Raw genomic sequence first — 24059 nt, 5'->3', positions numbered from 1 at the left:
TATTTAACGTTGAGCATAAATAAGCCCTTACTTGTGACTTGGAAAACAATGACTTGGTCCCACCTCTGGTAATGTTTTACATTTCTCCTAAGAAGTCTGAATAAGATGCCCATTCAATATCTCTCTGACGACATATTTAAACTTTTGCATGCTTTACTTTTTTCTTCAATTTTAGACTGCTACTTAGACTGCCGGTGAGACTTTTCCAGAAATGTTCTGGGACTTAAATAAAAAAATAAAGCTGAAATGCACACTTATGTAACAAAGTGCATATCTGACAGGAACACACACGGAAAATAACAAAATAGCTAACAGATGCTTGGACGGACTCCTACAAGTACATGTACAGTACACAAACTACCAAAACCCGTCATAAAAACTCTCATAATGTTTCCCCTCTTTGCAGTTCGGACCAAAGTCATAAACCGGCTCTACCTGGAGAGGAGACACGGTTTTCCACCAGTCACAAACTTTTACTGCTTTATTTGAAACTAAATAAGGATTTTGCTTTTCACTTGTGGCAATTACCTCCCAATAAAACGCACCGACAGAATTCATTTACAAGCTTTAAAACACTGGTGATTTTTCCTTTCACCGGGTAGCACACTGTACACCTCTCCCTCTCTCTCTCAAATAAGACAAACACTTCAGCGAGTTGCCTTGAGAAAACACCGAGAGAGTTCACACTGTGGAGAGAAGACAATTTTCAATCAGAGATAAGCAGATGAGTGTCCTCAGCTGGAAGTTGGGAGTCTGGCTGGCTTGTTTACCTAAGAAAATGGACTCACACGGTGAACTTCAAATGAACCACATCTAATGCAGACACATCTGCCGCGAGCTTAAAACAGGCACTGTGGGCTGAAAAATAATGGATGTCAATCATCACAGCTAAAGAGGAGCGGTGAATATTCTGGACTAACAGACATTACTGTTGCACACTGAGCTGCACTGAGACAAAAACATATCCTGTAATGCATATACATAACTATGAGTATATAATACACTTAGAAACTCTCCTGAGAAACCCATTTATTCTTGTATGTGCAACTAGGGCATGAAGGCAACATTTTGTAAACACGAGCCCAATTAAAACTTGTTTTTGCAATTAACTCTTGTTCTCTGGAGATGCCATATAAACATTCATGAATTCACATAAGAATACACAGTGGGTTCACGCTTTTAGGAGCACTTCTTCATCAAACTAGATAGGCTGCCATGTGACGGCGTACTTCATAAACTCTGAGGTGACCTCAGCCACTGCCATCTGTCTGTGCATAAAGAATAAATAGGACGGTATACAACAAGAAGACGAGGAGGATATAAGATAACACTCACTCTTTAATCTTCCACATCATTGTTCATACATACATATAAATGACAGAAAGGCTATAAAACCCAAGAGAAAAGGAGGTTGCATCCACAGATCATGACCATCACTACCTGTGGCGGCAAGTGACAGTATAATGGGAGAATACTTGGTAGACGGCACAGAAGCACAGTCCTGGGAGTCCTTTGTCATTATTCATGTTTATTATTATCAAATGTATTTATTTGTGTGTTTTTCATTCTTGTAATTCTAAATTAAAAGTAGGTAATTAAAAACTATCAATACTGACTAATAGGACAGTTTTAATCCTAATAACATTTTTGGCCCTATCACCCAGGCCCACTCCGCATTTTTTTTTCCTCTTTACAACCGTGAAAACATGAATCAACATTAAGTCAAACATCTGCTGGTCTCTTTTGGCGCTGCTTCTGAGGTTGGCTTGGTGCGTCAGGACAGGTGCAAGATAAACTGTCAAAAACCCAGCTAATCAACAGAAGTGTGTACCACTGAGGTCTGACTCTGACCGGGAGAAATCTGCAGCGTGTGTAAAAAGATAGCCTGGAGGAACTATCGGCAACAAAGCCCCTGAGAACTCAAGAGAAACTCAGTAAAGTATTCTCTGGTTTCAGCAGTTCTCAGCCACAAGCAATAACCGCTATGCAAAATCTAACGTGAGTGACACACCGACTCTTCCTCCTGCACAGGATTTTAAAGAATGTCTTGTCACGGGTAAATACAGTGACGCTGCAGATGACAGCAGAGCGGAGGACTTGTCAAATACTCAAAGGAAGATTTTTGTTTTACCAAAAAGCGCTTGTTGCAACAACAGATCACAAATTGTGAGATAATTGGCAGCATCCGATAGTGCCAAAAATCCCAACTGATGGAAAAGCCTGTTAGACAGATGCGTTTAATTTAATATTTAATGAACAAAAGCACAGCTTGCAGTTCAGGTGCCTTGTGACTCTCCAAAATTTAATATTTAAGGAGCCAGGTGTTTTTATTTCTCTTATATCAACAGAATTCCACCTGCACAGAGAGCACCTTGTTGGTGTTAAGCTGCTATTGCTTCATTTCCACTGCATGCTCTGGCTCAACTCGACTCACCTTGATAACAGGTCCTTTTCTCCATTTTGTTTAACACTGCAGATATTACCCCCTCAGTGAGGGTGGGATTCTGCCATGACATCCTCAACTTCATAAAATCCTTTCATTGGCAACCAAACAGAGGAACGCTGGCACTTGGCCAATTGCACGGTGTAGTTTTGTTACCCTAGTTGCTTAAGTCGAATGAATAAAAAAAAATTGTTGTCACTTTTGACGGTAGCTTGGCTATTCAAAAATGGTGGGTTTGTGCAGGATGTCCCATGTCATGCCAGTGACAGTTCTCTCTGACCTCTCAGAGGTGTGCAGTGTTTCAACTCCGCCTTTTAGTATCGTCTCAGCTTGCTAAGAACCTCAACCAAGGAGGCACCAAAAAAAGCACCAGGTACTATCCACTAGGGCTGGGCGATTAAGCAAATGTTATCTTCAATTACAGTTTTGGCTTCCAACGAACTGAGATAAAACAATTAACGTGCCACATTCTGTTTAGCAATGATGCTTTTGTTTTGTGTTGCATTATAAACCCAGCGCACCCCTTTCCTTTACTGCTCTGCACTCAGTGTTGCCAACTTGGCGACTTTCTTGTCCGAATTAGTGACTTTTCAGACCTTACGTCACAAAACGTAGCCTGCTGCCAGTGTGACCACTAGAGTTGTACCGATACCAGTATCGTAAATGCCTCCGATACTGCCTAAAATGCGGTATCGGGTATCGGCGAGTACATTCTATGACCAATCCGATACCACGTAATGCCTCACGTCATTACGCATATGCACGCTACAGGCAAACGAAACAGAAATGGAGCGGAGTTTAAAAAGCATTCTACTGTAGCCTTTAAAATGTCTTTTTTACCAAATTGTGTGGCTGCACTTTAACCTGTGTCTTGATCTGTGTCAACACTGGATAATAATAATAAAAAAGTTTTATGGCATTCATTCTACTATTATGTATTTTTTTTTTTTTTTTTTTTTTTTTCCCGCTTGTATCGGATCGGTACTCGGTATCGGCAGATACCTAAGGTTCAGGGATCAGAATCGGTATCGGGAAGGAAAAAGTGGTATCGGTACATCTCTAGTGACCACTGCAGGATCAGCCTATTGAGCTCTCTGAGCTCTCAGAAAGACTGTTAATGTTTCACTTGGGTAGCGTTACTTTTGAAAGTAACCGTCGATAAAAAGTAATTTGTTATGTTACAGCATTACCAACAGAGAAAAGTGACTTCTTAGAGTACTCTTGCGTTAGCAAAAAAGAAAACCCCTTTACTATTCTTTGCTGCTAATATTATCCACGGGATGCACGTCTTCCTTAAAATGACTCTCCCGACATCGAATGACATCATTCTATGACCTATAATCTGTATCTCTGCAGGCTAATAACAGACAGACAACAATATTGCCTTCAAAACACTTTATTAATGCTTTATGTTTGATTACAAAGCACTCCTCCACAGCTGAGATTGGTAGCATCTCCTTGACTAGCTTGGAGTTGCTTCCTCAAATTTGAAGTTGAATTCTTCGCAGCTGACAGACACTTATTATCACCCAGACATAGTTAGCATTTCACTGTTATGCTTTTCGCCCGCAAATTCGTATGTCAAAGCTGCCTTCTCTACCATCTCGCTCGCTGAAGTAGAAGATGAACAGAGACGCTGTCGGTGTGTCTGGGATTTTCTTTTCTTTGTCAAAGTAGCAGATCACGTGTTTAAAAACGAAACTAAGTACCAGATTACTTAATTCCCTGAACTAACGTGTTATGTTTCTAGTTACAACAAAAAAGTAATCTGGGTTCGACACTGACTACAAGATTGCAGTTTTATGTTAATAGCACACAGGATGGTTCTCCTAAAGTGAAAAAAAACAAAACCCAGCAACCTCCAAGTTACATTTTATGGCTAAGAGATGTCATACAGCACCTAAAACTCAAGACACTCTGGTTTCTATTTCGAGGTTCTGCTGACAAATTTGATAAATGTGGTGTCCTTACTTGGACTATGCTGAATCTGAGCTTTAAATCTCCTTGTATATACTCATCACATCAATCAATCTTTTAACTCGCCATTATTGAGCAGCTCTACTATCCACAACTTTTGCTAATGGAAAACCAAAAGACAGCGGGATGAGTTGAGTAAAGACTTGCCGTACAATGCAGTGGAAATGCGACATATGAGTGTGTAACCTGAGCCAAACTGAGCACAAGAGAGGTTGGGCGCCAGCATCGACAGCAGACGTGCTGCATGAGTGCCTCATGTAGATGTACTGCAAGATTAAACTCATGTGAGAGAATGTGCACTGATATGTGTACAACATACAACAACATAGCAAACATAGAAACATGCTATAGGTTCTATAGGCGTCGTCTTTTCACACAGTCTGCAGAATCATATCAGATGCCAACAAACATATTAATCCTTCTGTAACTCATCTGCTTTGTTTAGAAGTGTGAGGATTAATGTTATCTATATATTTACATACACAGGTGAGAAAATCCAGACTATAATTGTGCTACTATGTTTTAGCATTGACTTTCATCATGTAGTTGCCAATTACGGCCACAGTAGGCTCGTTACAAAGGCTCACTTTCAAAGATATTGATGATCTGGCACCAAAGCAGATCTGGCCACTGTCACTACCCAGCTAATTACAATATATCCTGGTTCAGAATCGATCAGTTTATCAACAGATCAATAATTAATTCAATTAATATGTGTCCAGCTGATGTTTACGCCAAGTACAAATGATTGGTATTCTGAGACATCTAAGGCTGTTCTGAAGATATGAGCTATTTCTAGACGTCTGCTGCACACCACGTCCAGGAACATCCCCGCAAATAGCCTAGACGAGAATGTAAACAAGACATTATTGCTTAAGAGCCAGTAACGTTTTTGGCCAAGAAGATTATGACAGAGCTCAGTCGCCAACTGTCATCCTCTATGGCGTCTTTTTTTCCCTAATTGCATACTTTATGTTCCCGTCAAAAAATTACATGAAAACATGAATTCAGATTTGTATGGCCTTCAGTGTTTCATAGCAGGAGATCCTCAAATCTACGGCATCCAGTCTTAGTGGGAACAGTAGGAGGCGTTCTTTCTACAACAGGAAGCAATGACCCGTGATGGTGGAACAGCCACTCACGGTAGGAAGTCGCCCATTTCTTTTTCCTCCCTAAGCCTCACCTCCTAGTGATTAGGGGAACATCTGCAAACACAGACAGTCCTCTCCGCTTTGCTTTTCATATTTTACACAAGCAAACTCCAGGAATCATTACCCAACATGAGCTCATCATTAGCACATTCATAATTCAGTGTAATGGATTATGTAATTGCTCCATTAATCAGGGGAGCCACCCCAGCATACTCTCCTATGCATTAGTTTAATTATGGGAAATGCCTCTGTTAAAATAGATGCTCTGTTTGCTGTGGCAGAGTTTAAAAGTCTGGATTTGGCACTGTGGGGACTTGTGCAGGCTGAAGTTTAGAGGCAGCTCGGCGATGTATAGCCCCGAGTCTTTGTGGTGCGCTCGCAGACAGGTCTTCAATAAAATGTGTCATGGCAGTAGGGCAAAATGAAAAAGTAGGCAAAAGGGCAAATGCCTTTCAGGAAACTAGTTGTCGAGCTTGTGCGTCACTTAAGTCACATAATTTATTGACATTTGCGAGGCAGCGCCTGGGTGATGAATATTCTGGTTATATATATGAAGCTGGAAGTGTCTGAAACAGATTAAGACACGTTAGAAATGGAGGTACTTGTCATCTGATTCCAGCAGCTGGCATGACTTGTGAGGGCTTAATCCAACAGTGTCATCAGCTATTTGTCAAGGAAAAGAGATAGAGGGCTCTGCACCTCCTCCTCCTTACTATTGTTGGAAGCTCAGTACGAGAGTCTGGCTGCAGTCCTTTAGTTTGAGTGACATTTGACTATCATCACCGAGGGATACTCTGTGTATTTTGGTCGTCTCATCCTTGTTAAAAAGGTCAGTGATAGGCAGAGGCCCCTATGCGCTCTTAAGTGCGTTGAGTGCTGACAAGAAATAACAGCTTTTGTTGAAAAATAAAAAAACCTGCTGTTACATAAGAGAAATCACTCCATATATACAGAAATTGCAGCACACTTATCGCTTATTTTCCTTGTCTGCTTTCCTCCCCCAGATTGTACTTAAAGCGCTTCCTTTCTTACTTTTGCCTTGTTCCTGCTCTTGGATGGAGAGTGGGAGAGCCTGAAAATTAATATGCATTTCATATTGCTGTATATATAGTCCAGCAGCATAAACCTCAAATCCAAATAAGACCCGAGTGATTGGTCCTTCAGTCACTACCTACACAAAACAAACAACTAAATGGTTTGTGGTTACTGTCAAGATGCTGGCAAAGCTTCACAAGGCTTAAAGCCCGCTGCCAATAACGCAGCCCGAGCCAAACAGAAAGACAGAGACACACACAGAATAAAACATGGCAAGATTTTTTTTTTCCCATTGTGAGAAATGCCCATGTAATTCTTAAAAAAAAAAAGAGAGAAAAGCTTACGCATTCACCTCGTAGAAGTGACATTTAAATAGGACGGAGCCATTTTCTTCCTCAATCCCTTCCCTTTCTCCTGCTCCCTCAGTGCCACTGTAATTTGAAGCTGTCGCAAACAAATCCTCCGAACAGACCTTTCCAAAATGTCAGGTTCTGTCAAGCGGGATGACGGCCTCCAAAAATCAGGCCCTTGGAAACTTTTGTCGGGAAAACAGAGGAGTTCGAGTGCATTTACGGGCAGTCACCATTCACTGCCAGTCGAGCGGTTGCTGGAGAAGGAAGAGGACAGGCTGAGCTGCTGATCCGACAGCATTGCTTGATTTTACAAGTACTGCTCAATATTCATACATGTGTCTATTTTTCTACCCAAGCATTTACTGCTAGTCTGGGAAATACTTCAGGCTAGTGTTCTCAGGGCAGGTAAAGACAGTCATCAGTCCTGTAATGGCAGAAAAATCATCTCTTTTCTCCTCAGCCAAATACTGCCTGAACATGCAGCATGTTCAATCAAACCAGTTCTGCCACCAGTGCTGCATCTGGCTCCGAAAACCAGAAAGAGACTGGTCTGGAGAAATGCTGTTTCATGTACTGTATACCACTGTATACAATTTCCTGAAGAAAAAACAAACCCATTGCCATACTATTAATTGTATACATCTACACATTGCCTTAAAAATGTGTTAGAATAACTGCAATCACGGCTTCAAAAAGGAAAAGGGGTACTATCTGAAATTTGAGTCTTCTGATTATTTTAATTTAGTGGCAAAACTGGAAAAGCCAGAAAAATAGAGGGCTACAAAAACTACGACTATAATAAGGGCTGCACAACATATCACTTCAGCACTGACGTCGCAGCAATAGTCGCATTGCAGGATGTCCGATGTCAAGTAAGGAAAATTAACTGAAACATGTCATGCTACAACTTTTTACGGCTTGATACAAATGTAAAACTTGCCCGGTTTTCATTTTCAATGGCTAATGTTACCAGCCAAGCCTTCCTCTTTTTAAACAGGTAACATACGTATGTAGCGTAGTCTGGCGGAATTTGCTATGCGTGTAGAAAAGTAGCATGACTGGGCCGGCAAATGCAAACACAGTGAAGCACATGCTTTTCCGAGGCTACAGTTGTCAGCAGAAAAGTGTCCAGATGAGCTCAGGTTCCAGTATAACGACTATACAAAGGGCCGTGTTTTGTGCAACATTATCACAACGTCTGCCAACTATATTCACCGCAGAGATGCGAGCCCGTAAAAGCTAGTTACTAGCTACGAGCAATGGCTAAACCGAATTGTGTTAGCCTAAATAAACCAGTGGTCTCTTGACGACTGTTCAGAGCCACGAGGCTGGAAAGGTAACGTTAACATTAATCTACACTCTGATTAATAACCATAGCGCACCCTGCTAGTAGTCGACCACGACCTCAAAATGAGCGAAGAGCAGAAGGGGAGCAACAAAAGGGAGCCCCCTAATTTTAGGCTTGGATTCATAGAGAAGTATTACATGAATACAGTGGTGTCATGGTAAGTCACCCATTGTACCGATTTAATTGTAGATAAAATAGAAATGTCTGAACACCACTTGAAATATGTGACAACTACTATCCAAAGAATGTTTGCATCAACCGTGGTTGCATTTAGATGAAGACTTTTGGAGATGTAGATGTTAATTCATTTTGCATATTCTAAAAAAATACAGAGTGACGGACTTCTGAAGCTTTGTAGGACACACTGGTGATTTATTAGGATTTTTTGAGGTACGGAATGTGAAATGTATTGAAATTCAAATTAATTGTAATTAGCCACGCCCCCTTTAAGCAATCATTTTCAAATCTCGTGCATCAACTGAGACATGACCCTAGATGACGCAAGCCAAGATTCGAACTTCCTCCTCCCCCTCAGAAAAAGTCTTTAGAGTAAGAAGTTGTTTTTCAGCTTCAATTCGTATCTTTGTATTTCATGGGCCATATTTTGAGGCTATATCTTGATACACAATATTTATCTCGATATTTTCAAATCTCCTCAAAAGCACTTCATTAATGCTTGAACTGAGAGACAAAATCCAACATAGCAATATTTCCGACCAAATACTCTCTGATGCAAAAAAGTTGTGGGGATGACTGTTGTTTTCCTTTGTTTTGTTTTTCAGAAAATATTATCACGATGAGATTTCTGATCAGTAATCATCAATAATGTGGATATAACGATTTAAGGTTAAGGTAAGTGTTAAAACAAATATAAAGTCTGGTATGTTGCTAAATTTACATCACTTTACTGTAATTCAGCCTTTAAAACGAGGGAAAAACACCATTTATGCCATATCACGATACAATGATGTCCAAAATCGACAAAAGACGATACATAGTCTCATATAATAATAATAATTCCAGATATGAATAATAATTTCCAAGTAGAGCTATTCAAGTAATCGGGTGGAAATTCCTGTATTGTTTCATATCGCAATAAATACTGCAGAAGAAAAAAATATCGCAATGTCACATTTTTTCAATACTGTGCAGACATAAATGTAATAAAAACGATTTCTCCTACATTGAGGCCCCATTCAGTGGAAGCACGATCTGTAACTAGACTGGGCTGGACAGAATGGGAATGCTGGACAATCGTCATAAAGCCTGCAGTTTGTTCAGGGTCAAAAACATTTAGAGCAATGAACGAATCTCTTGGTACATTTTTCTTGCATCAATATAGGCGGAAGCCGCACAGAAAGCTCGGCATGTGTCAGAGACAAGAATTCAGCGACTATGCATTCAATAACCTCTGGCACAAAGAAAGTTAACAAGAAACTGTTAGCAGAGTGCGCAATCTCAAGAGTCATTTTACTGCCCTGAGTGTGAGGGAATGAGACGAGGGAGAGCAAAGGGAGCTAATCAACTCTTACTCTTCAGTGGCATTTCATGCACTGTCTGCCACTGGTTCAGTGTGCACAAAGGGCACCGAGCATCAATAAGTCAACACGCTACTGTGGCAGGAGTGGATCCAGACTCCTCAGCCATGAAAAGAGAGACAAGACTTTATAGCGAGTGCAAAATGAAATTAATTTTGCAGATGAACTGCTTGAAGGGCGCAGAGTGACTTAAGTTAACGTGGTGAGCGTCAGGAAAAAAGTTTAATATGAAAAGAAAATCTGACCTCCACAACAAGACCTGGTATGGATTGAGCTGCTATATTTGCATTTCTTAAGACACAGCTCTGGAGTACAAAAAAAGCTGTCCTCTCGCTGCACCTTGTATAAGATGCTGAGCCAATAGAGGTGGTGGGCGGGGAGAGGGAGGTAGAGAGGTTAGAGGAGAAAAAGAGAGAGAGAGGAAAAAAAAGCCTCTTTGCTGCCTTTTCATTTTGAAGAATTTTGCACTGCCATCTTCTAATCTGTGCCATCGCAGCTGCACATCGTGTCACCATGTCCAGAAGGCCAGGCTGGTTCTCAGCTTTTTTTTTTTTTTTTTTACTTTTCTCCCCCTCTTCTCTCCTCCTCGTTGCCTTGCATCAGGCACAGGATCTGAGGCTTTAATATGGCTGCCAGTGAGGCAACAGCCATTTAATAACAATGCAATAGTTCCTCACAGCGGTAGTCCAGTGTCGCTCGCACACCCCGCCGTGTGCAGATGGTACATTGTCTGTGGTTTCCGAAAACATTCTCCTATCTGAGACATTTTTGCCTTTCTCCCCCACCACACACGCTGCCCTTTTTGTCAGCAATATTTAACTCTCGTCTCGATAGAAACAACATACACTTGCTCTGCAGTCTTATTTCTGCTATTATTGCTCTTGTCTCATTTCGTAACAGGTCAGCTGAAGTGCCCCCCCCAGAGGTGGTCTGACTGTGTGTGTGCGTGTTTGTGTGTGTGTGTGTGTGGTTGGCGGTAAGCCTCTTGCATGTGCCTCACAGCCTCCCGCAGTGGGGGACATCTGGAGGAGGCGTTACCGTGTACACAGAGAAAAAAAAAAAAGAAGAAGAGTTCAGGCCTGAAATATCATCCTCCAAGGACATAACTGGCTTTCATTAACACACAAAGGGGGGAATATGGTGTCGGAGATTTATTCAAATCAACATGGCTAATGTTGCCATAAGCCAGTCACCTTGCCAAGTTACCCTAAAACTCATTCTCTCTATCAGTGGCCCTCTTCCCTGGCTCGCCGCTGAGAGCAATTAGTGCACATTTTGATGAAAATGACCGGTAATTCAGTGTAAGGAAAAAGCTTCGGAACAACCATTTCGCAAGGTAGATGTTCATTATGCGCCAGCAGGGAAGAGCCTCCTCTTAATAGAGTGCCAGCCATAAACATCCCTCATCATCACCGGGCTTGCCATTTGATCTCACCTCTGGGGGTTCTGCACTGGGCATCTTCATTCATTTCTTCTGTGTCTGTTTACTCAGTAATGGACTCTGCCCAGAGAGTTGTTAAGGGGGGAACAAAGTGAAAGTGCCCGACACTCTGCTGTGGCGGTGATTAACGACTGAATTAGAAAGCAACTCCGGGTCACCTTCTTTAACACCGTGATGGATGATCTAATGCTAAAATCTGATAGCTTTTGTTATAGGTGAGCTACAACCTGGATCACAGGTGGAGCGACGGTGCATTTACAGTGCTTATCAACTTTCCCGTACATTGGCGACCAATAAACACTGTGCTGTAATTAACAGCCAAAAAAACAATGTGGTGAGAACCAAACTGAGATGAGATAATAAGCATCTCGCTGATGAGTGTGCATGCAACTGTGTCCACCACTGTCTGTAAAGCCTTAGTTAGCGTTGCCCTAGTTCAGCTGTGTATGCGCCATCTCTCCTGTCACAGGCAGTTTACAAGACTGGGAACGAGGGTTGCCATCTGTCCCACCTCTATGGGGTGCACAGAGGGACGTTTTGCACAGTTTTGGCATGCCTGACTTCCCCTAATGCTGCACAAATGTTTAGAGACATTACATAAGCAATGAGACCTTCAGTAGGGTGGAGGGGGAATGGAGATGGATACGTGCGCAGGGAAAAAGCAAGAGAGGAAGAGAGATTAGAAAGTGTGAAGGAGTAGACCTTCATTCTCCTAACTGACTGCAAACAACGGCACTACAGGGCTGTGTTGCTGCTGCTGTGGGGTACAGGAAGACAATAAAATAACAACCAAGAAGTCTAGTTTGAAGGTCTTTCAAATGCCAAGACCCTGCATGGGGTATTTTCACACCTTTGGGGCAGGGCTGTATAACTCTGGAAAGTTTTAACAGCCGCAATAATTTTTCCTTTACATCTAAATTCTGGGCAGGTAAATTGCAAATGAGCCAAATGCTGCAGGGTGAGTGAGTTTGCTTTGATAGAGCGGTGCGATGTAGGATGCTGTGGCAATGCACTGCCACAAAAGTAGCCAGGAACAACCTTTTTTTTTGTTCCCATAGCGCAGTTGTTTGTCTGAATACGCCTTAACAATTGGCCAAAGTGGGAAGTCAGTGGGAGGTGGATCAAACCTAACAGCACTGCATCAGACTGCAGCTGCTCTGGCAGAGGAGGCAATCTGAAAACAACAACAAAAAAAAAAATAGAGTTCACTTTCTGCAAGGGAAGGTGATACTGAGCTCAATGAAATATAGCTTTTCCTGGAAACCAGGAAGGAGAGGAACGGCAACTTGATGCACAGATGCATTGGTTTTGTGCTGTGTGTGTATGTGCATGTAAAAGGCGGGAGGGTCACCCCCAGCGGAGTACACAATGAATGTCCTGGGAGAGGTTTAAAATACTAAGACATGTTGCGACGGACACCTGCAACAGCATTTGTATGCAATTCTCTCCGTGTTCCTTTCACAGCAGAACAAGATGAGATTTCACTGGAAAACTAAAGCGGCCACTGTGACAAAGACGGGGCATGCAAATAGGAAGAACAAGAGGAAGTACATTCCTACACATATTCCCCACTCTGACACAACAGCAACATATAAAACAAAAGTGGAAAACCAATTTCAAAGCATGCATACGTTTGCCTACATTAATTTCTTTCCTAACAGACATGATGCAGCCCACAGCGGCAAACCTAATACACCTTTCAGGGAAAAGCTGCTAACATTCAAGGACCAGCACTTTAGACGTTTTTCAGCTTTTCTGAAATAAAGACTGATTTTAACTGAGTGACACGACAGCATCTCCTTGGAAATATACCTAGTGACTGCTTCAGTGCATTTCCTCCACCTCAGACTGTCCATTCTCTATTTTCTAATTTCGATAAAAGGGCCACTTAATGTTGCCTCTAAGTGCAAGCTCGCCACTCTGTCCTTCCACCTCGCGACCACCTTGTTGTTCCCTCGTCTCTCGGCGCTCTTTTGTTGTGGCTGATGGTGTGAATGCGTGGTCGGTTTATGTTCAGTTTAATCCCTCTTCCTCTTCCAGCTGCTGATCATTTTTGTCAATATTGGAGCCGATTGTGAATCAACAGAGTGAGACAGGCATCTCTGAAGTACACAACGTTGCATCTGAGAAGTGGTTTTATATTTTCTTGTGCCAAATTAATCATGACTGCTGTCGGTAAATTCTGCCCACCAGTACAACCCTACAAGGCACCATCCTGCTGATGGTGTTAGGATTATAACTATGTGTGGTTGAGCTTGATAGAGCACGCTGGGCTCGGTACCAGATGGTATGTTTTCTTGAGGTAGAAACTAAATCATTATTTGCTGGGGTACACAGGTTGCACAGAGGCAAAATCCTCACCTATCACAACAGAGAACAAGCTACGACAGTGAGTATTAATCTCCTTGCTTGTACTGGTTGGTCACCTGCACAGTGGTGGGTGGGATCTGGAAGGTCGGGGTCAAGGATTGTGCAGTCTTCCTCACAGTCAGGTTAAACAACATGGCTTTCACGTGGCTCTAAAGGCACATATCTGTCTATCCCCTCCTCAGGCTGTCGGTGGAGTTAGCAGTGACAACAGTGGCAGTGTTTGGAAATCTGTCACACAAAATTGAGTACAAGAGGGGGAAAAAAATCACAAAACATTGTAGTTACGGTAAGAAATTTCACTCTGTTTTACTGAGTAGTTGGGCTGTCCTCTAGGCCCTGTTACCTCACCTAGGATGCAGCCACGATACTGCGCATGCACCGATTTATCGGCCAAGCATCGGTATCGGAAGATATTCGCCTTGTTGACTGCCATTAGCAAATAAGATGACATTCGCCGATGGCAGTGGTCGGTGTTTGCTGCTGTGTCGCATCAATTTTGCACAGTCTAAAAAGCAAGGCTCGAGTCTAACGGTGTCCCCCTGTTCTGGGGACAAGAGAAAACTTGTTTGGGATGAACAGAGACGCCAGAGGGATGAAACAACACAGTAAATTTAGTTTAATTTTTGTTTAGTAAATTTTTAATTTTCTCTGATAATGCTTAATTGTGAACAACAAATCTGCGTTGAAATCAGCAGGAGGAGAGCTAGCTAACATTAGCCGGTAGCAGCCAGTAGCCAGATCTAACAGCTAACAGAGGTTGCATCGAGTTACATTATGATGCATTCAAGCTCAATTTAGTAAAAATTAGTATTGGGTGAAGGGAAATCTTAACGTTCTCATGATGTGTTCAAATGTAATCTTGTAAAATGCAGTTTTTGGTGAGATACTTGGATTATAGAAAAGTGATTTATCTTTTTATAAATGACAAAAGGCACATCTGCCTCATTTTCGCTATGGTATCGTGATACTACTCAGATCCATGATACTTTCACTGGTATCGTACCGTGGGTCCCAATTTTGGTACCATGACAACACTAATCTGGAGGGGGTTCATCTGCTAAGACTAATGAAAAACTAAACAACGGTATTTGGTATTCAGTATTCGGTACTCGGTACTCGGGATTCGGCCAAGCATTTAATTCCATTCAGCTTCGGCCACAAATTTTCATTTCGGTGCATCCCTACCACAAATATTACAAATCAATGGAAATTCATAATTATATGTATTACAGAAAAGCTTAAACATTACATCCTTCTAATGTGATTTTTTTTGTTCATGTTATAAAACACTTAAAATGTTCAGCCTTTTCACTGCCAACCTATTAAATAAAATCTTACAGAATGTCAGTGTACATCGAGTTTTCTTGTGGAGTCATAATCTAGTTGCTGGATCCAAGCAGCACAAGTGGATATCACTTTGATTCTAACTGAATTTCAATCACTAATGTTGCATGTCAGCACTGTGCAGTGGGGAGGAAACGCTGCCACTGATACCGACCACCTCCAACGAACAGCCTCCAGCCTATTGCTACCTATATGCTGACCTCAGTCACTGATTTTATCACTTCCTCATACTGCATACATACTGTGAGGTTTCCGTGCGCTCGTTCAAATTTATCTATGTTAATGGCGCTGTACGAAATGCATGCATATCTATCAGGACATTTGTATTACACAGAATTTGCCAGAAACGAGACAACCCAACATATTCATTAACTGGGCTGATATGCAGATACGCAGGGATAAGCTGCAGATACTGTGTGATAAAGTGTCGAGTGCAGCAGGCTTCTAAGGCCGTCTGAGCAGCGAGGGATCTTGCCGCTGTTATCACGGTGGTCCTTCTCCCTCCTTCATAGCCTGCCCTGCAATTAATGATGCACAATGATTTTTCCTGGAATCACCACCCCCCCCCCACCACCACCCATCCTGTGTTTGTATGTATTTATGTATGTGACAGTGTTTGTGCATGCTTGCATGTATGGGAGAAAGCTAATTTTCTCTACAGTGCACCAGAAGGATACTCGCTGAATTTGTATTCCGTAATGAGACGGGGGTCTGGGAATGATGGTGAATTTGTAAGCATGCATCATCTCCCGTAATTTCATTTAGTAGCCCTGTAAACACTTATAAATGCAGGCGGTAGTTACGGCACCCCCCTCCTGCTCTCAGCTCTCATCAGGCTCGCGCATCTCCAAAGAAACCAAGGGCAGGAGAGGAGGAGATATTGCAAATCACATTATGGGACATGAAATTAATCCACCCTCCCCAAACATTTGGCCTTCACACAGTTTAACCTTGAAACTGCTTTTTAGTCCCTCGCACGAGGACTTCATAAACCCCCCACCACCACCACCTTCCGTCACATCCAAAAGAACGAGTCTGACATTACAACAATGGCCCTGCCGAGGTAATTATTCAATAGGATCCTTCACCGTGCTGATGATATGTTGTAATTTCATTTCACTTACGTCTGTTTCATAATGTAATACACAATTGAGCAGGGGCACTTTACGTCCCAAAAGACCACTTCCTCCTTAAGATAATAAAAGCCTTTTGTGCTTGCCTTTGAGAAATCCTTGGTGGATTATGCGAGTGTGGATTCGGGAGCACATCAATTAATATGCATTAAATGAAAGAGTATTAAGTTGTAAGAAAATAATTAATAACTCTAATTGCTGTGCTGCTGCTTTGCCCGACGACATCATACCTTAATGCTAACAGGACTGTCTCTGACATCAGCCAACAGGGGCCAATGTACAAGAGTTACTTGACCTTTTACATGGTTGAAAGACAATGCACTTCCACTTTATTACATGGCCACCTCACTCTCCCCTGATGCTAATGCAGAGTCAGAGCGGTGCGAGATAAAGGCACAGAGTGACTGTTACATCCAATCCAATAACTGCAGAAGAACTCCTATCTGCTAGCCAACGCTGAAACCACATGAGGTTCAGCTCTACTAGTTTCAGCCAGAATAAAATACATCTGTTTGTGTTAGAGAATACTGTAGATCTCTTATACAGGCCCTATTGCTGGATCTTGTCCCTTTGTACGGTGCAGAGAATAGCACTGGCACAGGGTTCCCCGTTACCATGAAAAAGACATTCACTGCACCAGTTACTGTATCCTTTACCCCTGTGTAGCTCCAGAAAACACAATCGCTGCCACTGTCAATGAAATTATAGCAATGGGGGAGTAAGCGATGACAGGGGAAAAATCTGATAGCCCCCCCTTTCGACAAACACACACTCTTCAATGTGCTTTAAAAAAAAAATGAAGATGAAGAGTGCCTCAGGAGAACAGAGAAGCAAAGAAATGGGAATGACAAGCAAAATGTTTCTTTGAGATATCTTTTCAATATAGCATTTCTAAAGGTTAGAGGAGTTCTGAAGCCATGAGAGAGTAGCTGCGGCTGAGTGATGGCGCCTTTAGTTGCTGCGAGTAGTGAAGGTACCCGAGCAGCTTCCACTGCAGCGTGGAGTTTTAAACTTATTCATTTTGACCGAGAGCGATCCGCTGGAAGAATTACTGTCTTGATCAGTTTACAGTTCTACCTCCGTGTATTTTCTTCTTTTTTTTTTCAAAAATTACCCCAGCTTTCAGCTAAATCAATCTTGCCTTTGGTTGGAGATAATGAGCATGTTCGCCAGGCTTCAAATGAACACCGCCGCTCCCGGGCTCCTCAGCTCAACATAGTCACATCATGCAGACACTTTTGAGGAAGGCAGAAAAGAGAAGTCTTAGCCTTCAGAGACCAATTAAAAACACATATTCAAATTGACCTAAAAGGAGCACAGTAAGGCATTCATTTACAGTGCAGCCCCCGCCTATATTGCTTCACTCGCTACCAGATTCATTCCAATTGTTTCCAACTCTGACAAACAAACAATCTCATCAGAGTGGAAAAGAAGATCTCATCTCTGCAGGATCAAAGACGATATCGAGAGGTAGCGAGCGCACACAGATATACTAATTTTCACACAACACGCGCTCCATCTCATTCAAAAGGACACAGAGGCAGGATTTACCAGCTCAGTAGCACAGTATGCATACATTACATGATGCTTATTAAAGACCATGGTGAATATTAGATCATTATCGCTACTATCTCTGCGGTGAGAAAGACTTGCTACAAAGAAAATGACTGCACAGAAGATAGAGACATATTTGCTGTCTCTTTTGCCATTTGTAATGCTGTAAGTATTGGAATTTAACTGTATAAACATGATGTATGAAGGTACAAGTTTAGTTACATGACTTAAATATGACTTAGGGCTGTGGCACTGCATCTTCTGCTTGCAAAATTAGGATGTATGGCAATCTAGAACTGGTTCCAATTACGAGCCGTCTCCAAATTGTCCGATTCATTGCAGTCGTATGCCTCCGAGCTATCAGCTCCCTTTATCCTTTTATACAATTTTATATTTCTGACAGTTATGCACTGCAACACAATGACGTTAAATTCATGCGTTTACACTGCTCAAAACTTGCAACGAGAAGGAGTCGCGGCGGAGAGGAAGAGACGGTCCAAAACGTGGCTTCATTTCGCAAAGAAAGATGACAGCAGTGATGCGTGTAATGTCTGTAAAATGGTAATTTCACCAGCAATATGCTAAAACATCTTTCTACGCAATTTGGGATTAAATTCCGGGAATGCCATGAATTTAACACTCTATGCTCTCAGGATGAGCATGAGTATTCAAGAACTCATTTGGACATCAGTATTCATTCAAAGTACAGAGTTAACCCTGCTCAACCTTTCAAATATGAACATGACTTTTTTTTACTTACCTAATGGGTAAAATCTGATTTTATTTCAGAGTTGCGTGCAATTTATTGCTTCGCTCTGCACCTCCTTGCGCCACTATCGCTCTCTCTCGGTTTATTACTAGACTACTGCTGTGGGAGTGTGAGCTCCGCATCGGGTAACAGTTGGTGAGAGTCCACCCGCACACACCTAAAGGCCCATTTATGCTCCATTTTACGTACGAAAATGTATACGTCGGTTTCAAACGATGTTACCGTCACTACCCACATACTTCCATGCGTCCTTTACGTTGGCATGGATGTTAACCAATATATCCACCAGAGGGCAGCCCAGAGTCAAAAGTTTATGACAACAACAAACTCAAAAACAAACATGGCAACTGTGGAGGAGACAATGATAATGTACCTCTTGCATAAAAGACAAAAACAGAGGCAGCGTTGTAGGAGGCCATGATGAGATGTTTATAGTTTCTAACGAACTCGCATAACCTTTCCTCAAAAAGTTCCGCCATTGTTATTTCTTCTTCGTGTCTCACTAGAGCTACGTATCAGGTAGTGACAGCAACACTGCCCCCATGGTTTCCGGTGGTACTGCTCCGTTTGGCCCGTATCCGTAAGCTTTATGGAAACGTTCAGAAATACAGACGAAATGAACGCGGAGCACGGACAGAAGGCTCCGTCTGGATCCAGATCCGTATTTAACGTTGAGCATAAATGGGCCATAAGTGGTTTTAACCGGTTTAAAGACAGAAATGAGACGTTTTGGTGTTAGGGTGAGTTTGTTAAGACTGTTACACAGCTCTGTGTTGGATGTTAGCCGCCGCTGCTGTGTTAGTTCATGCTAACTGGGCAGACTTTGGGAGGAGAGCGGCTCTGGAGACGGCTCTTCGAAAAGAAAGTTTGCTGATTTCTCTCATGTCAACTTTTAATTAATGGTTTACAGTGCTGATTAAAGCCTGGTTGTAATTCAATGAAAAAAACAAATTCAAATTGTACTTTTATTTTGGCCAGCTTACATTCCTATTCTTACAGCAGATTTTTTTGTGAGCGTACTTGAGTACACTATAATAATTTAATGCAATTACTCGAATATGGACGTGCTTAAAATGCCCATCCCTAAAACAAGTGCCACCCCATCCCAACTGAGCAGCAGTAAACATCCTGTTATAATAACATTAGCACCATGCTGCAACGTTTCTACACTGTGTTCAGACTCGGAGATAAAACACTTGAGTTGAGGCAGAAAAACCTTGTAGGCCTGCTTTTTCTTCACAAAGAAAATTGATCAGGAATCAACAAGGGAACTGATAAAGAATCAGACAATAAGCAGAGTCGATGATGGCACTGGTATTAATAAAATCCTATCAAATCCCATCCCTAACTGCAACTAATGATTACTTTTATAATCTGTTAATTTAATAATTGTTTAGCCAAGAAAAGCCCATATCACAACCTCCCACAGTGCTCACATCTTCAAAGAGCTTGTTTTGTCCAACCAACAATCCAAAACTAAAAAGCATTCAATTTACAAAGATGCACAGAAGAGAAAAGCAGCACATCCTCACATTCAAGAGGTTGCAACGAGCAAATGTTCAGCTTTTCCAGCTTGATAAATGACTTTAACAGTTATTCAATTAGCAAAATTGCAGATTCATTTTCTGCCAGTCGACTAATTTGACCACTAGAACCTATTAAGAAGACAAACTAGAAAAGGAAAAGAAGGGAAATTCAGGCAGCTCTTCAACCAGTCAGAATTTTATCCATGACATATTTGGTACCACAGCCCAGCGGGTATGCAGGGACTCTGAAACATGCTCCGTCTCGCTTTCACAGCACTTCCAGGGAAGCTGCTGCCATAAATCCCTTCTAATGGTCGCTGGCGAGGGAACTTTTTAACACAGAACTTAGCAGCCACTGTTATTCACCCGTAGAGCGAGAGTCTTGGGATGATGGATGGTAATAAATATTGCACGGGGCTAACAGAGGTCCCCTCAGAGACGTTGAATTGCCTTGAGTGATAGGGTGCTGCTCGGCAACACAGGAGAGGATGGCAGAGGGCAGGCTCTTCACGGGGTCGACTAACTGAGTCTGTTCAATTTCCTCCCTGGAAATATGACAGTCCCCATTCTTAACGATAACACTGTCTCACAATGGGGGAAGGTAAGTGGAAAAAAAGGGGGGGTTTTGCAAAAAAAATGTGTCGCCGTCTCTTACTTATGTATGGCAACTTTGTTGGTTATGAATGAAGAATTGAGTGTCTCAAGGAAAAAAGAAAGATTCACTGTGGAGTAGTAATGATTGTGAATGTACCTGGCATGTGAGGAAAAGGAGCACTACTCAGTGTTATGACCACTTTCCTGCTGCACTTGTGACCGGAGCAGTTTAATAGAGCTTTTCTGACAAGGGAGCCCTGTTGTGCCGATCTGCCCACCATCTTAACTGCTTCCTTGACAATGGCCAACAACAGAGCAGATGTCCGAGCTGCACACATCTGTAGTGGCCTTATACTCCTCCAGGCACACACCCCCTTCCTCGTCCAATAAAGACAGACAAAGAGCTGCGTTGCCAAGGTCACCCTCAAAACTCAATTCTCTTATTGCTAACTTTCTTGTGACTATCAATACAAGTTCTTCGGGAATTTTTAAAGTGACATTGTATGAGGTACTATTTCAAAGTCAGTCATGGTGGTCGGCACACCCCCAGTTTGAAGAAGCAGGCAGGAGTGCCGCAACAGAAGTGAAGCAATGCACCGCTGTGGACGGGGCAGCAGCATAAACTATTTTAGCTACCTAAAAAAATCAGTATCAGTTTAAGTGTACGCTATATTTAGAATACTTTCACCACTTTACCTCATCATCAGACAGCTCTTTCCAACAGGAAACTAAAGCCGTTATCTATGCCACCAGATTCCATTGATAAAAACAGTAATTTTACCTCACACAACACAGGAGTTGCAGGTCTTCAGCTGCCTCAGTCGGTTAGTTTGTTCGTATTATTGTGCGACTTTGGTGAATCTGAACTAAGCATTTAAAAACATAGAAGTCACACTATGACCAAAATCTCATATCCCGATGATGATACCTATCCCGATATAGCACATTGTAATCCAATGAATAAAAAGTCGTCGTATTGCCGTAAAAAGTATAATTTGTGTCACAACGATATAAACGATAGAGCAAAATATGAAACGATAGACATTTTTCTCTCGTCACACGACATATATCGTCATATCGCACAGCCCTAGTCTCACTATAACGCAAACAAACTAACCGACTGAGGCAGATGTAGGTCAGCAACTCCCGTGTTGTGGGAGGTAAAATTACTGTTTTTGTCAATGGAGTCTGATGGCATTGAAAGGAGTGCAGATAACGGCTTCGGTTTCCTGTTCAGAAGAGTTGTCTGACGGCAAGGTAGTGCAATAAAAATATTCTCAGTGTAGTGTTCACTTAATCTGATAGTGAATTTTTTGTAGGCCTCTTTTTAAAGTGGCTAAAATACTTTTTGCTGCTGCCCCCGTCCACAGTGGTGCATCTCTGAGCTTCCGTCGTGGTACTATCGTCTCCAATCTGGGAGCATGCCGACCTCCATCTACTGTAGGTAATACACCACTTTAAAAAAATCCAGACTATCCCTTTAAGATTCACTTTGATTTATCAAGATGACATTTTAGGTGCTGCATCAGGAGGACAGAAATCATCTCTGTTGACAAGAACAAAAGACTGACGATGCTTTTAATGATGAGTGATAAGAAATTAAGATAACTGTAGTTCATTAATCCAACACGTCGTGTCCTGTTGTCATGTTTTCAGACTAATCAGCGAATTAATTAGCCCAATAACGTGTAAGAATACTTTAGTGTGTGTAATTAACAAGTTAACACGGGGCAATTAGCGGCTCATTCATGAACTGGCAGCACCCAACAGTGGCTGTAAACATAAGATGCACTTTCCTGAGCTTTTTTTTTTTTTTTTTTTAAGTTTACACACTCCAGTGCTAAATCCTCATTGCGAATATCAGCTCAGCTACTATAAACATGATAAATTAGCCTGAGTAAAACGCACCAAAGCATCCAAGAGTGGGAAGTACAAAAAAATCAGTCCATTATTCTCCTCCAGTGGTTTTCAAAGTCACATCCTGGAGCCTCCAGAGGGGTATCATAGCAGGGGCATCCCCTGAAACATGAGGCTCACTTGCATTTTACTCACTTAACAACACGAGTTCCTAACTCCAGTTTATTTGCACACATGCAGATCTCATGCAGCTCTCCACACCGAACCACAAAACCCTTTCAGGTGGGATTCCTCCAGGCAAAAATGTCATCAAATGCAGGTGTTTGATCCACTGCTTTAATCACTTGTGGGTGCAGGAAAAAAAAAGTTTAGGCAGCCTCTGATCTTGTGTAATAATGTGTGACAGCTGCTTTAAAGTTTAAAATGGTGCTAAAACAAATACACGTGAAAGGTCAGGCGCTGTGGTGCAGCTTGGGCAGCAGATAGTCATTTAAAAAATAAAATTAAAAAAAGGACATGTCCAGGCTGAGCAGCAGCAGCTGAAGATTACACAGGATGACGTCTTTCACAACACTATTCTCCTGCAAAAACTCAGTCAGCCGGGTCAAGTGTGAGGTATTAGAGGATTTATGAGCAAAAAAAAGCCTCACTGAAAAGCATGAAGACACACACAACTCCACAAGCTCTAACAATGCACTTCCTATTTTCTTTTGAGCCACACACACACACACTCCTCGCGGGGTAGAGCAAAAACAACAGCGATGTAAAGGTGAGGGACACTAATGGCTGCGTTTGAAGGGGAAACGCCAACATTTGACAGTTACGCCAGTTTACGTGGTCAGAAATACTGTCAGTGTGTGTGTGTGTGTGTGTGTGTGTGTGTGTGTGTGTGTGTGTGTGTACAACCCACCCCGACCATTCCCCCATCTTCATGGCGCAGTAAGGTGGACACACATGGCCAGAGCTTGTATGCGGACCTGAGAGCCGACGGCAGCCAGTCATGGCTAACTCTCCTCTCAAACACTGAGAAACTGAATTAAACGTGGGGAAAGAAAGCGGCGTGTAATGCGGTCTTACCTGGGTGAATGACGTCTAATGGCAAGTTGAGAAGCCGACTTTTTTTTAGGCACACGTCGGCGGCAGCATCATCCGCTCCGGGGAGAAATGTTTCATGTGAAGATTTGGAGTAATTTTCTGATTTCCACCTTATTAATCCTCCGCGCGCTACAACAAGCGGCTCCTTTGAGCAGATGGGAAGGAACGGACGGATACAGAGGAGTGATAACCCACCGGGGGAAACAGGCTACAATGTGTTAATACGCGTCCTTGTTTATTAAAACACGGCCGAGCGTATTTTCGTGGACGCCGAGTAGGTGTCTGTCTAACTGTTTCACTGCTTTATTTTTTTCCTCCCTGTCTCCCCCCCCCCCCCTCTCCCCTCCTCTCTCTCTTTGGCTGTAGTCACACTCTCCTTTTTTATCAAGGCGGGGTCTTGGGTCGTTTAAACCAATGACATAAACCAAGAAGAAGAAATAGCCCCCTCCTCCTCCTCCTCCTCCTCCACCACACACACACACACACACACACACACACACACACCTTCTGCTCACATGCTTAGCAGAAATG

General features: G+C 42.3%; 1 protein-coding gene across 4 annotated transcripts in view; it reads right to left on the bottom strand.

Annotated features, from left to right (window-relative positions):
* The window catches only part of ctbp2l (C-terminal binding protein 2, like), a 141152-nt gene extending 117309 nt beyond the window's left edge, over positions 1–23843 (bottom strand). For 2 of the 4 annotated variants that reach the window (XM_050060995.1, XM_050060999.1), the window contains exon 1: positions 23511–23843. The gene's annotated coding sequence lies outside the window, so the exon portion shown is untranslated. Of the gene's footprint in view, positions 1–13712; positions 13885–23510 lie in introns of all 4 variants that reach the window. The other 2 variants (XM_050060996.1, XM_050060997.1) reach the window with 2 other exon arrangements.
* Positions 23844–24059: the final 216 nt, after the last annotated feature.

Source organism: Epinephelus moara, chromosome 13, assembly GCF_006386435.1.
Source record: "Epinephelus moara isolate mb chromosome 13, YSFRI_EMoa_1.0, whole genome shotgun sequence".
In the NCBI taxonomy this organism is placed as follows: domain Eukaryota; kingdom Metazoa; phylum Chordata; class Actinopteri; order Perciformes; family Serranidae; genus Epinephelus; species Epinephelus moara.
Note: the sequence above shows the minus strand (reverse complement) of the source record. Positions and strands in the feature narration are given on the sequence as shown.